Source organism: Thermobia domestica, chromosome 13, assembly GCF_964235325.1.
Source record: "Thermobia domestica chromosome 13, izTheDome1.hap1.1, whole genome shotgun sequence".
In the NCBI taxonomy this organism is placed as follows: Eukaryota; Metazoa; Arthropoda; class Insecta; order Zygentoma; family Lepismatidae; genus Thermobia; species Thermobia domestica.
In genome coordinates this window covers 66,034,695-66,049,543 of record NC_137466.1, presented here as the reverse complement: position 1 = coordinate 66,049,543, position 14,849 = coordinate 66,034,695, and the positions used below count along the sequence as shown (strand labels likewise).

The 14,849-nt window shown below is 37.0% G+C and overlaps 1 pseudogene across 2 annotated transcripts in view; it reads right to left on the bottom strand.

Moving 5' to 3' along the window:
• Positions 1 to 14,849, bottom strand: part of LOC145668199 (ubiquitin-like modifier-activating enzyme 1 pseudogene) — a 107,716-nt pseudogene that overhangs the window by 12,492 nt on the left and 80,375 nt on the right. Inside the window, exon 3 of one of the 2 annotated variants that reach the window (XR_014127984.1) lies at positions 3,001 to 3,205. The product of XR_014127984.1 is annotated as a ubiquitin-like modifier-activating enzyme 1 pseudogene, transcript variant X2 (transcript). Of the gene's footprint in view, positions 1 to 3,000; positions 6,798 to 14,849 lie in introns of those variants that run through there. The other variant, XR_014127983.1, reaches the window with a different exon arrangement.

Genomic DNA, 14,849 nt, shown 5'->3' with positions numbered 1-14,849 from the left:
GGACTACTTTGTGCCTAAACGTCCTGCTCCGTAACACAGCCACACAGGTAACAATATATTCAATTAGTTTCAGAATTAGCTGACACCTTTGTAATCTACTTCTAAATGCTCCTGTTTAAACTGGAGATATAATATGTTTCCTCTGAAATAAGACCGGATCTTATATTAATTTTTGCCCGAAAGGCGAATTGTTAATTTTCAGGAGATTGAGTCAAGTCGGAGCGTAACCTTTGCTAACCGCTGAAATTTGAAAATTATGCTACATTTATTTTCAGGTTAGGCCTTTGTCTCAAGGAAACACGGTATGTGAACGTTCCTCCTCCCATGGAACCTTCCTGAGCAAACATCTTATTTCTCAAAACTTGAATGAACTGGACTTCTTGCAAAAAACACGATACATAGTTTATAAGCGTATCACTGTCCACATGAAGGAAACCAAATGAAAGTCCCCAGTTTAGCACCATTTAGAAGTCATCGGCAAAGATCTCCGTGCACACAAGTGTTTGAAGTTCAACTGTTCACATTTTAATTATGTATCTAATACACATCCTGATCAGCCACACACTTTCACCCGATTTCAATTACCCATCCCGTCACACATTTTCCACTGAATATAGAACTGAAGTCTGGTGTGAGCAAAATTTGGTTGTTTCCTCCATTTATCAAATAATATTTAATCCAACCATCGTAATTGCATAGAGAGAGTGTACCATTATTATGCACAGACAGTTGTGCAAGCACAACAGATGTGGTATAATCAGTTATTGGAATTTGCCGTTTTGGGGGAAGGGGGAGGTAAACCCCAAAACATTAACCTCCAAAAATATACTTCAAAAGGTGAATTGAAATGATATCCTTAATGTGATTATAATTACCTGGGTATAACCCGTGTTGTCTGGATGACCGAGCCCCGATCTCAAGAAACTATATGGCTGAGCAGGTAGTGGACTGGGTAACGTAGTAGTTAAGCCACCAGCACGTAGGACGGAGACCGAAGTCAATTACCAGTTCAACTGTACATTTTTCATTAAAATCTTTCATTAGGTAAATAATAAATTCTATATGAACTTCGAAGTTTATGTCGTAAAATGATTTTTATTCATGCGGAAAACTTGCCAACTGACATTCTAGTGCTCAAAATATAAAGCATAAAACACACACTGCTGCTTTGTAAAGCTTCACTTAAGTAACCTTATTTTTGAGGGATAGCCTGTAGAGCCCTGTCTTTATCCACTTGTGGATACCGTATTTCTGCCTAGCCTACGTATAGTTGCTCTACATATTCCCCCATGAGAATTTTTAAATATACTGAATCGTAATTACAGAACTGCAATTGTCATATCGATTGCAGTGTCTGCTAACTTCATAACGACCTTTCTATCTATTTCGAGGATTTTGTAGATCTATATGGCGCTCGTTTTCTGACTCTCATTACAACCTCTCTCTCTCTCTGTGTGTGTGTATATATGTATATGTATGTATATATATATATATATATATATATATATATATATATATATATATATATATATATGTATGTATGTATGTATGTATGTATGTATGTATGTATGTGTATGTGTGTTAGTCCGAATCCTAAGCTAGTAAGGTATGCTGTACGGGGAAAAGAAGCACCGTAAATAAACACAGTTTCCAATAGTATAATTAACTAATATTTAGTAGAAATAATTATAAGCTCTTTAATTAATTTCCTGCAAGATGTCTTCGGCGCAAAGACCCTTGTGGTTCGGACCCCACGTTAAGCAATAGGCACGTTTCATTTAGCCTCTGTGTTGAAACAATGCTGAACTTCAAACCAACCAATCCTGCAGCCCAAGAGTTGGTTTGTGGTATTGTCGCAGAACAGATGCCCCAGAGATTGCAAGACCCCTTTCCTTGTTACACATTTTCAGGCTTCAGAGAAACAAATGTTCGAAAGTAATTTCAGTATTTAATACAACACTTGAAGAAAGAGAGAGAGAAAGTGAAGAATTCATTTAATACTGGCTGCGGAATTAGGTTAAAGGCGACGGTGATGATGATAATGAGTGCAATGGTGGAATGAATAAAGTGAGAGGAAACTGGAAAACCCCAAGAAAATCGACGCACACTATTTGTCTACCACAAAGTCCACTTGGCGCAAGCTGGGATCGAACCAGGGATCCCATGCACCAGAAGTGAACGCTTTACCACTGAGCCACCCTGCCTCTAACAAATAACAGAAAACTCTATTGAGCATTTTATATACTTATATTTCAAGCTCTATTTTCCATAAATGACTAAATAGTGCACTACTTTAAGCCAATAATTAATTCCAGTTTTATTTGCATCTTTTAATACCTGTAATACAAAACTTTATGAGCAATTCCTTAAAGAATTCATGATCGACACATACCTATACAGAAAACTGGTTTTGTGGGCGAAGAAATTTTTAAAAATTTTCCCACTAAATTTTGGTATTAAAATCTGTAAACAGAACATAGAAATTAATTGACTTAAAACAGTGGACCATTTAATCATTCACAGAATATATATAAAACACACAAAGTTTTCTGTTACTTGGTTCATTCCCGGGATCAAAAACTCTTGTAATCACTGACGTTCTATACCTCAGCATGTGATTGGCTAGCTATACAACACAAAGCTTTAAATCATCCTGAAGAGCTGCAATCTAACATTTGCTTGAAATATAGACGATTTTTTCACGAAAATTTTACCGAACTTTCAGGCCAGTACTGTAACTTTAATTAGTAACTACTGTAGAAATGCCTATTAACAAATGGGATAATGTACTAGAATTAAAAGTAGATGCCCTGGAAACACGATGTTTCAAAATAGTGAAGATAGACAGAACGAAACAAAAATAAAATTACAGAAAACGAACTGAAAGTTAAAAACATAGTAATTCTCAATTGAGACAATCTTGACGTATAACTGAAGACAATTCGATAAATGAACTCCCCCTAGAATTTACTTTTAACAATACTATAAAATCATGCTTACCTCACTTTCCTCTCCAGTACTGCGCTGCACCATGACGAATTTCAAAGTTCACTGCCTTTGTAGAAAGCACAAACATTCACTGGTTTCACAACGTACACTGAGGTTTATTTTTAGAAACCACGTAGCCATTACAGGAACAATAAAAATTTAAATATGTTTTTAGCCACTCTTCTTGAATCCGCTCCCAGTTATCTTAATACTGGTTCTTAAAAAAAAAAAAAAAAAAAAAAAAAAAACATATCTAACTATTGCAAAGTCTTCCACATTTGTTACCAAAAAAACAAATACAAGTTCCAATTAACATAAGTGTGTGTATATAAAGATTCTTTTCTTGGATGAAAATTAACTGAGCATCTCACTTTCCTACTTATGTTCTAAGCTTAATGATTCTCTCCACACTGGGGAAGAGAGTATCTCACGTATGGGACTTCCACATCATTGCCATCTTCATCGTTGCAGCATAACTCCAGGACTAAAGCTCTTACATGTGGTTCTATCTTCTTTTTCGACACTTTTCGTACAATCTCAGAAAGAGTAAGATCCATCCTTTCTTCTCGTTTTGATCCAGCCATAAAGAAAGAATACAACATGCTAACACCCTGAGAGAGCATGGTAATTTCTAATTTATGTTGAGTCTTAAAATAATTTAAGAATTCTCGAAGAGTCATTTCACCTTGTACTTCAAAGCGATCCCACAGTGTCCACTCAACATCATAGTATGTTTGCTTTGGTGCAGCAATTGGTTCGGAAAATCCAAAGAAAGGTAAAGCTAAGTTCACGAAACCATTCTTGAAAGGTTCTAATTTGTTATAACCCTGGGCAAGCTTGTACAATTCTAAACCAACCAAACCTGCTACAACTGAAGTGGTAGTTGCAATAGCAGGAATAATTTTACCTGCAATAAGTTTGCTCTTGTGTTTATCCGCTGGTGGAATATTATAGTTTGTTGCTCGAAGATTTGATGCAGCTACAATGAAATCCATGTGTAAATTCGTATCATCATCTTTCTCGAAGTGAATTGGAGTAATTTTAAGACCATCTAAGTTCTTGGCAGACGGTAACTCATTGCGCAATTGCTCCAAACGATCATGATCAATGTCATCTCGATTATTGGATGCCTGGGCCTCTGCATCAGAGATAGCGATACGAACTCCAGATTTTGGTGTAAATTCAGGGACTACTACATCTTTCACAAGTTCTCGTATTTCATTTCTATTTCGGTTCTGAGGCACACCGTACACTTCTGCCTTCAAGTTAGCTGCAGCAACAATATAATCCAAATGCATTGGATCATCAACTGAAAAAACCAATGGATGAGGGCAACGCTTAGGACCCGACCAAAATGGCTGTCCACTAGAAGTGAGTTGATCAGCAGGAAAATTATAAAGCAACTGAACTATTTGGTTTCTATACTGTTCTTCCCAATGATTACGAGCCCATACCACACAATCCTTGAAGTTTTTCGGCCTATCGTCTATCAACGCACGCTTCACAGTTTCTAACACTTCTAGAGGTTGAACACCGGGCAGTTTGAGTGTTTTTTCGACGAAATTAGGATCTTTCAAGTAATGCTCTGCACTTTCTGCTGCCTGCCTAAAAAGACCTTCAAACATGTCACGAGCCCACGGTAATGTGTGCTCAATCGAATTCGGGAAGTTCTTCAGAGTACATATCGGTATGCTTTTCTCTGGTGGATCCTGGGAAGAACTATACGATTCTGTCAAAAATGGTACCACAACTTGGGTGTTTCCTTTAGTTCCCAAAGTGCCAGATTCTAACAGTGGCTTCCTATAATAGACACAACGTCGATCCATGTATATTCTAGCATCGACATTATCTAAAGCATTTGCAACCCCATCTAAAGCTTCGAAAAACTTGTCATCGTATATTTGCTCTGTATCACTACCAACTCTATTCACATGAGCATTTATATTCAAAGAAGGATTCATGTCTTTCACAGCTTTCGCAGCTGTTGTAGACTTAAATTTCTGAACATCCCACGGTCTAAAAAGAAACTGTCTGTTCAAATTCGACTTCTCAATCAGATCCATATCAGTTACAGTAACATATCCAGTTCCACATCCAACACCCATCATACTAAAGTTTTTCAATAGTTCACACCCAATTGCTCCTGCACCCACTACGAAATATTTCAATGCGCCCAGTTTTTGTTGAAAATTTGGACCAAACACTGCGATTTGAGAATCGTATCGACAATTGACAGGTTTACAACGTTCTTCGGTTAGATCAGACATATCTTCCGGCAGACATTCTACAGCATCAAAATACAGCCACTGATAAATAGGATTGAACTTCCCACTGGTTGCTTTCATTACTTCATGTGCAACTACTCCGCCAATCATAGCATTCATCGGACACAAGCTTCCACTAGAGGTCTTTGAGAATATACCTAAAATATTTTCATCTATTTCATCTACTTTATGTTGGTTATTTGAATTGATTTCTTTTGCTAAAGAAATGAAATCTAAAGCATCATCTTCACTCCAAGGTCTGGGCAACTTTCCCCTCTTGGAGACGTATTCGTGTAAAGCTTGAAACGCCAAATGTAATTGTGGAGGACGATCGAATTTAGCAAAATCAGACATCAAAAATTCTGGTTCGTTCAATGATTCTTTAAGCGACTTGAAGTGCACAACCTTCGGCATTTTCACCTGAGTAACTGTACCGCCCCTTATATAATCAGAATACTTAGTTGTATCACCAATACTAAATGTGTAAGGACCTAGAACCTTTATTTTCTTCGGTTCACAACCGTTAAGCTCTACCATGCCCTGAACTTCATCGAAAGTAACATAATCACCATCTTCAAGACCATGTCTCGTATCATCTAAACATGTTACTACCCCTTCGGCTTCCTTAGAAACGCTAGCAATCATTGCAGAAACTGGATTTTCCCCTGTACTATCGATAACGGTGAAAGACTCTCCAAAATCACAAAATACCTGTCCGAACAAACCTCTAGTGTCTGCAATTATCAATGCTATGTCATGTGCCCTTGTAACCTCTGATATTCGCAACTGTTCTTCCAATGAGCTGTTGGTTAATACTACCACCTTAAACTGTTTGATGAATTCCGGAGTAAGTGGTCCTGTATAAACCTCTGTTGAAACGTACGTATTTAACTCTGATAAATGACGACTGCATGATTCAGCCCTATTCTTCCCAAGATCTTTTTCCGTTAAGTAGAACTGAGAGCTCAGGTCTGAAAATTGACAGACTTGTTCATCATGCAATGTAACAGACCTTACGCCACCTAAAATAACATTTTTTGCTATTTCCACGCCAAGTCCACCCAGCCCTGATATAAGAATATTAGATGTTGCCATACGCCGCATGGCATCATGGCCCAAAACGTATAACTGTCTTGAATATAATCCTTCATCAATGTCTCCATTGGGATGAGAAGCTCCATTCTTAGCCATATCAATTGATGAAGAAGAAACTGAATTGGAATCAGCACAGTTTCCGGCAACTTTCCGCTTCTTGGCAGCTGGGGAAGAATTGGATTTGTCGACCACTGAAGCACTAGACATCTACACGAGAACAAAGAACTTTAAGTCAGTCAAGTTTTATTACAAGAAAACTCAAATCTACTACGTTTGTGATATATTGTTTATATTGATAACTTAAAAATTATCACCAAATAATACTAGAAATCCTCTTCATCACACAGCTACAATAAACTTAGGTATTCAAACACCACAATCCCACCACAGCCTACATAACTTCTGATGCACTACATTGAACGGGTGATGCAGCGCTTCCGCTACCAACTTCACTTCCGATCCAAGCTAGTAATAGTTTATTATTCATTCTCTACAGAACTTCTCAGAATTTCTGATGTCTAAACTGAGAACATCTAATTCAGGATTCTTGAGGGTTATTCTGTAATGTTTCTGTCAATACAGCGCAAAATCTAAATTTTAATTTATGACAATCGAGACAGCAGTTATAATTGACTTTTACACACTTTGCGTTGCGTTACCCACCGCAATGAGACTTTTACTATTCCGTACATACCAGCCTTCGCTAGGTGCGTCATTACATACCAGTTTTCAGAAAATTCTGCACTTACAGGCAGGGAGGGACACTCGGGGCAATTGCACCCAGAAGAAACTTTCTTATATTATATGTATAAATAAAACCCATCCGCCCTGGATCCGCCCCTGCTTACAGGTTTACTTTTGGCGCACCAATAGAAAAAATTATTGAAAATTAATTCTTCAACTAATTTCCTTCTTATTGTTTCCTGAAAGATTTCCATTGGGCGACACGAAAATCTCTCTCTTAGCATAAATAATATTCAAGGGGGGCCACGAGGAGTAATTGTAAAATTATGATTCGCGTATAAATACGACTTCCGGACATGTAGTATAAAAACTAGTGCAAAAACACAAAATAACATGTGCTAGTGCCCACTAAAAAGTACGAATGTTTGAGTCAGTGCAGGGATACTATAGTGAGACCGCGTCGTAGTGCGTCTGAAGGGAGCAGGGGCGTAATCGATGGTGGATATGTGCGCAAACGACTGTAGTATTGTCACTTGTATTGTCACGGTTTCACAACAATAACGCTCAACTTGCAAACATAATACAGGTTTTGTACTCTGTGCAGAAATATCCCGCTGATAGCATCTAATGGATCCATCTTTCATATGCACTTTTATTTTGTCCGTTGTAAAACACTTCTAATGATATTACACTAGTAACCCTACAGTTGTAAACCTAAAGTACAGCTGTTTAATTTGTATTTTATTCAGCCACCTGCAGAAATTTGTTTCTTATAAAGATGTCTTTTAATGCAAAGTATTGAATTTTACCTGTAAATCTTCCAAGGTGTGGAGCGAAAAAACTATACCAATGCAATGTATAAAGCACAAATCTTATAAATATAAACGACTAGCAGCGTTCACCCCGCTTCGCTGCGGTCACCCCGGAACGCAATAAACTTTGTTACTTAGATAATTTTTACTTTTTCGCTTTCAAGTGATATGATAAAAACCATAGAAGATTGCAGTAAATCTTAACATTATATCGCCTGTCATTTATGTTAACCCGCCCCGCTTCGCTGCGGTCATCCCGGTGCTGGCATATTGTAAAAGTGTCTGTAAAAATAAGCAAATCAATTAAAAAATTTTAAACAGAAGATTCAAGCTATTTTCCGCTGTATATCGCCTGTCATTTATGTTAACCCGCCGAGTGACACGGTCATGCGGGTTGCATATAAATACGTTTATTTTTACCTATGATGAACTAATAACAAAGGATTTGTACGTTATGGACACTTGAATGGTCAATTATCTCAAGACACTGGTAATTAAAAATTAAAGTGATATGATAAAAACCATATAGGGTCCAAATCCTAATAACCCCCCAAAAATGAAAGAAATTGGTTCAGCCGTATTAGCGTGATGAGCGGACAAAGGATTTTGTACGTTCTCTTTTATATATATAGATATTCAATCAACTAGAAGAGTTATAATTATTTTATTAGTTATTGTAACTACCATGCCAATTATTGTCGCAAACCGTTACAAAATATGCCCGCAGCTTGTGTGGGCGGTATTCAGAGAGGATTCGTTAATCGAGGATTAAATACAGACTAGTTATTTAGCATAATAACTCTTTTCTAAGAATGGTGCACTTTTTGGTATTCAGAGTTTACTTTGAATACAACTAAAATGATGATTTGGGTATGATTAACTTATATAACCCCAATGCATCACGTGAGAAAATAAATGTGGTAACTACGGAAAAGTAGATGAGCGCATGCGCAGTCTGTAAAAATGAAAATACATGAAATACGGAATGTTGTGTTGCACGCTAAACCGTGGGTAAAAGATTAGCCTATTCTCTAGATTAATTAGTCACATGTGATTAACTTCGTCAAATACTACTTCCTAATCAGAGACTCTGAATACAATTTTGATAACTATCCTTTAGTCAACCTCGTAGTATGGCTTTAATCAAAGATCAAAACGACTCTGCATAAGGCCCATTGTTTCTAAGCGGTTAAAGTAAGCTTGAACAAGACTCTTGTTCAGTTTAGTTTCGTTTAGTTTAATCTTTTCTGTACATAGAGGTTGCAGAAGACCAAGCACATAGGACACGTCAGAAAATAATACATCAAATTACAAAGATAATAGTAAAAAGTAAAATAAACTAAAAGAAAATTAGATTACAATCGATATCAAAATAATAGTAGCATAGAGTACACCTAAAAATATGCTTATTTTAAACAATTACACTCTAGATACTCAGAAAAGTTATAATAAGCTTTATCTACAAGAAATTTGCATAAATAATTCTTAAACACCATTATGCTCTTAATGGGCGGTATTTAGAGAGAATTCGTTAATCGAGAGTTAGTCTCAGACTAGTTATGGGGCGTTTACACTTAGTCGATTTGCGTTCGATTCAGTTGAATTGACGTCACTTTCAACTTAATCGACCGTGTAAACTGGACTTCAACTTAATCGCTTGTTGATCGAAAGAGACTAATCGACTAGCAATTGAATTGAAAGACATTCTATTTACTGTGGTCGATTCTATTTTTTTCTGCTATAACACCGCAAATTGTACCAATTACTTTTTGCTTGGACATCTTGAAAATTGCCAGTCGATTTCGAATCGACCAGAGGAGAGCGAGTCGACAAGCAGCATTCAATTTCGGATAAAACAATTGAACACATCCATCGATCTCATTCGGTCTAGTTGCTTCGATTTAGTCGCAAATGCGGCGAGTCGATTTAGCCGTGCGACTAAATCGACCAAGTGTAAACGCCCCATTAGTAAGCACACTAACTCTTTTCTAAGAAAGTTGCACGTTATGGTATTCAGAGTCTACTTTGAGTACAACTAAAATGATGATTTTGGTATGATTAACTTATATAACCCAAATGCATCGGGTGAGAAAAATAAATGAGGTAACTACGGAAAAGTAGATGAGCGCATGCGTAGTCTGTAAAAAATGAAAATACATGAAATACGAAATGTTGTGTCGCACGTTAAACCGTGGGTAAAAGATTAGACTGTGCTTTAGATTAATTAGTTACAGGTGATTAACTACGTCAAGTACTACGTCCTAATCATAGCCTCTGAATACAATTTTGACAACCATCCGTTAATCAGCCTTGTAGTATGGCGTTAATCAGACTTCGAAACGACTCTGCTTAAAGCCAGTTGTGTCGCACGCTAAACCGTGGGTAAAAGATTAGCCTATGCTCTAGATTAATTAGTCACATGTGATTAATTCCGTCAAATACGACGTCCTAATCAGAGACTTTGAATACAATTTTGATAACCATGCGTTAGTCAACCTGGTAGTATAACATTCACCAGACGTCAAAACGACTCTGCATAAGGCCCAATAGGCGGTATTCAGAAAGAATTTCTTAATCTATGTTTAGTCACAGACTAGTTAGTGTAATACTACCTCTTTACTAAGGAAAATTTACTTTTTGGTATTCAGATTCTACTTTGAGTACAACTAATAAGTTTATTTGGGTATGATTAACTAATATAATCCCAATTCATCGGGTGTGAAAAATAAATGTGGCAACTACGGAATGTAGATGTGTGCATGCGTAGTGTTTTTAAATGAAATGAAATTAATGAAATTCGAAATGTTGTGTCACACAAGCTGAAGTGGTATCATCTGCTCTAGATTAATTAGTCACATATGATTAACTTCGACTACTACTACGTCCATCAGAGACTGAATACACTTTTGATACCCATCCGTTAGTCAAACTCGTAGTAAGGCATTAATCACGTGTCAAAACTTTTCTGCATAAGGCCCAATGTTTTTAAAATACTGCGGTAAGTGATATACAATCTTGTGCACATAGAGTACACACTATTTCTAGTTGAGCTATAATTTTGTTGCGAGACATAAACATCCGTAGTTTGCCTTGTATTATGTACAGAAGATGTAACCGTAAAGGAATGCAAATTAGTCTTAGGCTAGTTTTAGACAGAAGCATTTATCGTAGTAAAAATCATATCATCGATATCCTACAATGTAAAGCAGCAAATGCTATAGCATTCCCCATGACATATCCTATGGCATTTCTTGTCTATAGGACCTGCTCTATTTCGTAGCATTTTCCCCAGCATTTCTGGTCCGATTGCAGCGCCGTGGTGCGTTAAAAGAAAGCGAAAGATTTTGTGCCAAATATCCATGCTCTTTGTTTTGTGTGGGAAATTGAATTGTAGTAAAGAAAAATGAGTTGGAGTAGGGATGCTATTATTATGCTGATTGAAAAATATGAGGAGCATTCTTGTTTGTACATAATAATAAGGATATGCGACAAAGGCTTTAGAAGAAATAGCGACTGCAATCACTGTTTTTAGTTTCGGAGCCATAATTGCGCTCTACTCCAGAGGTTTGTTTGCTACGTCACGACAAGGTGCTTATCAAAATGCTACAGTGTAAAAACACCATATACTTTTGATGCCGTAGATTATTAAACGAGATATTTGGCAGCACATCTGCTATGAGAAATGTTACGATAAATACTTCCGTCTAAAACTAGCCTTAGTAAAGATAATGCTTTTGTATATGTACACTGATGGGAGTGTTAGAATTGTATGGAGTTTAAATATATCTCCACAGAATGATCTTGGTTTCCAGTTGAAAATAATACGTATGGATTTTTTCTGTATGCGGAACGTGGATAGGGCAATGTGCAATGCTCCCCAAAAAATAACTCCAAAATTGAGAAGTGAATATATCTTACCATACTATAATAAAAGCAAAGTATGTCGAGAAATGGTGCCTTGTAGTCTGTATAAAACAAAATTTAGACTGCATAGTTTATGGGGGCACTCGGTCAAAAAAGTGTAAAACGCTTTTTCAGGCAGCCACCCTGAATGAGGTTTTCCTGGGTTTTCCTCATTCACACCAGGCAAATGCTGGGGTGGTACCTAACTTATAGGTCCCAGGCCGCTTCCTTCCTTCCCCAATCCTTTCCTCCTTCCCTTTCCCCGGATTGTGTGCTCGCCGAGGGACGTCATCCCTCAAAACGTGAAGGGCTAAATGGCCTTAGATGCCGAAAGCCCAGAAATCTAAATCCCATCCCATCCCACTAGAAAGACCTCTTTCTTGGCAGCCTTGTTCAAGACAAAAATGACGTCAGTGCTGACGTCTTTTTCATCAAATCTAATTTGTCTTTCTAGTTGGCCTGGTGTCTTGAATTCAAGTTTCGTTCGAGAGATTTCGTTTCCATTCTGTTCTAAACAGTCCAATTCACGAACATTCAATAGCCAATCAGCACCCGAGTTGATTGCAGGAAAATACAAAACAACTATGATGGCGTCGTGAGACAGAGCAGCAGATGCTGAATAAATATGTATTTTTATTACTATTTTCGATAATTACCTGATATTTAAAGTATGCATTATAATAATGAACAAAAATCAAATGTCCGTGCTGGAAGATATCGTTAGAAATTTTGTTGATAATATACACGATTTATGTAATTACAGAGCTTGCATGCCCACTACTATTGCTAAATTTTAAGGCAAATGTTAATTTGAGAATTTAATAAACAAGAATATCAGGTGTAAGTTAAGAAAGAAGAGTACACCATATAAAAATATAATTATATCTTACTTTTCTTGCTTTAATAGGACGTTTGATACTGTCATTAATCAGTAATAATAACAAATAATTGCGTATAGATTTATAATATGAGCGCAAACTGAAGTACCCTGCAAATGATTACATGTTATCCTATTACAATATATGCAATCAGGGCCGGATCCAGGATTTTCTGACGGATGCTCACCAATAACTGTCAGTACATTTGAATTAAATTTAATTTTTTTAAGCAGCTTTACGCATCTGTGGTGAATATCTGGAATTTTCCTGGAAATGCTAAGTGTCTGTTGTCGGTAAATCCTTTCTCTTCAACCTTGAGAAAAGTGACTTGAACTATAGTTTTTGCAAAACTCCGCTTTCGTTTAAGCTTGAAACGGAAACATGGCATGACATTTTTGGAAAGTATTGCTATTTTCACTACTAGCATCTCATTTTAGATAGTGTATATCCACAACGGAGGGGAGTGCACGTGCTCCAGTGCACCCCCCTAAATCCGGCCCTGTATGCAATTATTTTTCATTAAATTCACACGTAGTATTTTATGGGCTCCCTCGAGCAGTTGTTCTACCAAATAGAAAATTAATAGATAAAATACGATGTGAACATTTTTCATGAAAGAAGGAGAGTGTGAATACCAGTAATTGCAATACCAGTAATACCAGTACAGCATATTGAAATGAATTTTGAGTGATAATCAAAGCAGGGAAGTCGGAACCGGGGGCAGCTGCCCCCTGAAATTTTCATGGAAAGCAAGATACTCGTTTTCCCCCTCCACTTTCAGACTGTGAAACATCACATAGAAGTGATTATATGAACTAAATTTTGTTTCTTTATGGTAATGTGAAAAAAATCTCTATTCCAGATTCATCTTTCTTTTTGAGACATGAGAACGGGTGCTTTTTCTCACCCCATATTAGACAGAAAGATTTAGGAAAAAGAATTGAAAATTCTCTTTCTTTCCATTGGTGTACATTCTCAAAACAATAAATTCTTTAAGAATTGTTGTTTAAGTAATCGTAAGTCTGCAATATGAAGCGAATCGTTAAGCGAGATTTTAAAGTTTAAAAAAGATAATAGGTTAAATGCATAACAGAACATCTAAATATATTTTTTATAAATTTAAATTATTCTTACAAACGATATGCAGAGTGTAGTAACTTTTATAGTGAGGAAAAATGTATCCCTTGTGAGCACTAACGAATGACAGTATTTCGGACGTTCTTGTTTGAAGAGGGGACAGGGTGGGGACACGTTCACAAACGTCAGCAAGGGCACTTCCGACAGGGGTGTGTGCGGGGGTGGACCCTGGGGGTCCGGCCCTCACCCGAAATCCCGACTATTCTGTTTGAACTAAAAGAAACAAGAGGGTGGGAATCATAAATTGCCATTGCATACAGTACAGATTGTTTTAAAAGAATATCGTAACATTTCGGAATTATTCAGTATAGTATACTTATTCGTAGTTGAGTTACTGCACTAACCGCGTTGACGTAATAATACTGTTTGTTTTGGTGTTACTCTTTCATGAATTTTGTTTTCTCCATGTTTGTGTGCTTTATGTGAAAATACGGTGTAATGTTTTGAAGCACAGAGTGCCCTATATCTAACAATCAATTTATTTTCTTCATATTACCCCAGGGGTACAATTGGATCTGAGAAGGCAGGGGGCGGTAGGTAGCGGCATGACGTCACGACGTCCCCTGCCTATCTTTGTTCATTATTTTTTAGGAACTGGGGGGAAGCCGTACATATTTTTTGGAGGTGAGGAGATGGCGTCCACTCTCGTTCCCCCTTACTTTTACTCCTGAAAAGATACACAAATCAACAACATTTATTTTTATAACAAATGCGACAGCTCTTCTAAATTTTAAAGCAGGTTAGAAACATTTTCTTTATGTTTAACTTCTTGGATTTAAAATCAAAATACGCATTTAACGAGCTTCGCCGGGACTCCATGCTCACTACAGTGTAATTTGAATTTCCTTCAATCTATCCATATGTTTACCAATGTTACGCTCAACCCAGTGATCTATTCTTAGGTGAAGACACTATTTCATCCCAGAGAGGAGTACAACAAGGCGATCCTCTGGGCCCAGCACTTTTTGCTATAACCATTCATTCCTTAGTGAAATCGATCAACACTGAATTAAACATTTGGTATTTGGATGATGGAACTATCGCTGATGAACCTGAAGTAGTTCTTTCAACTCTAGCACAAATAAATG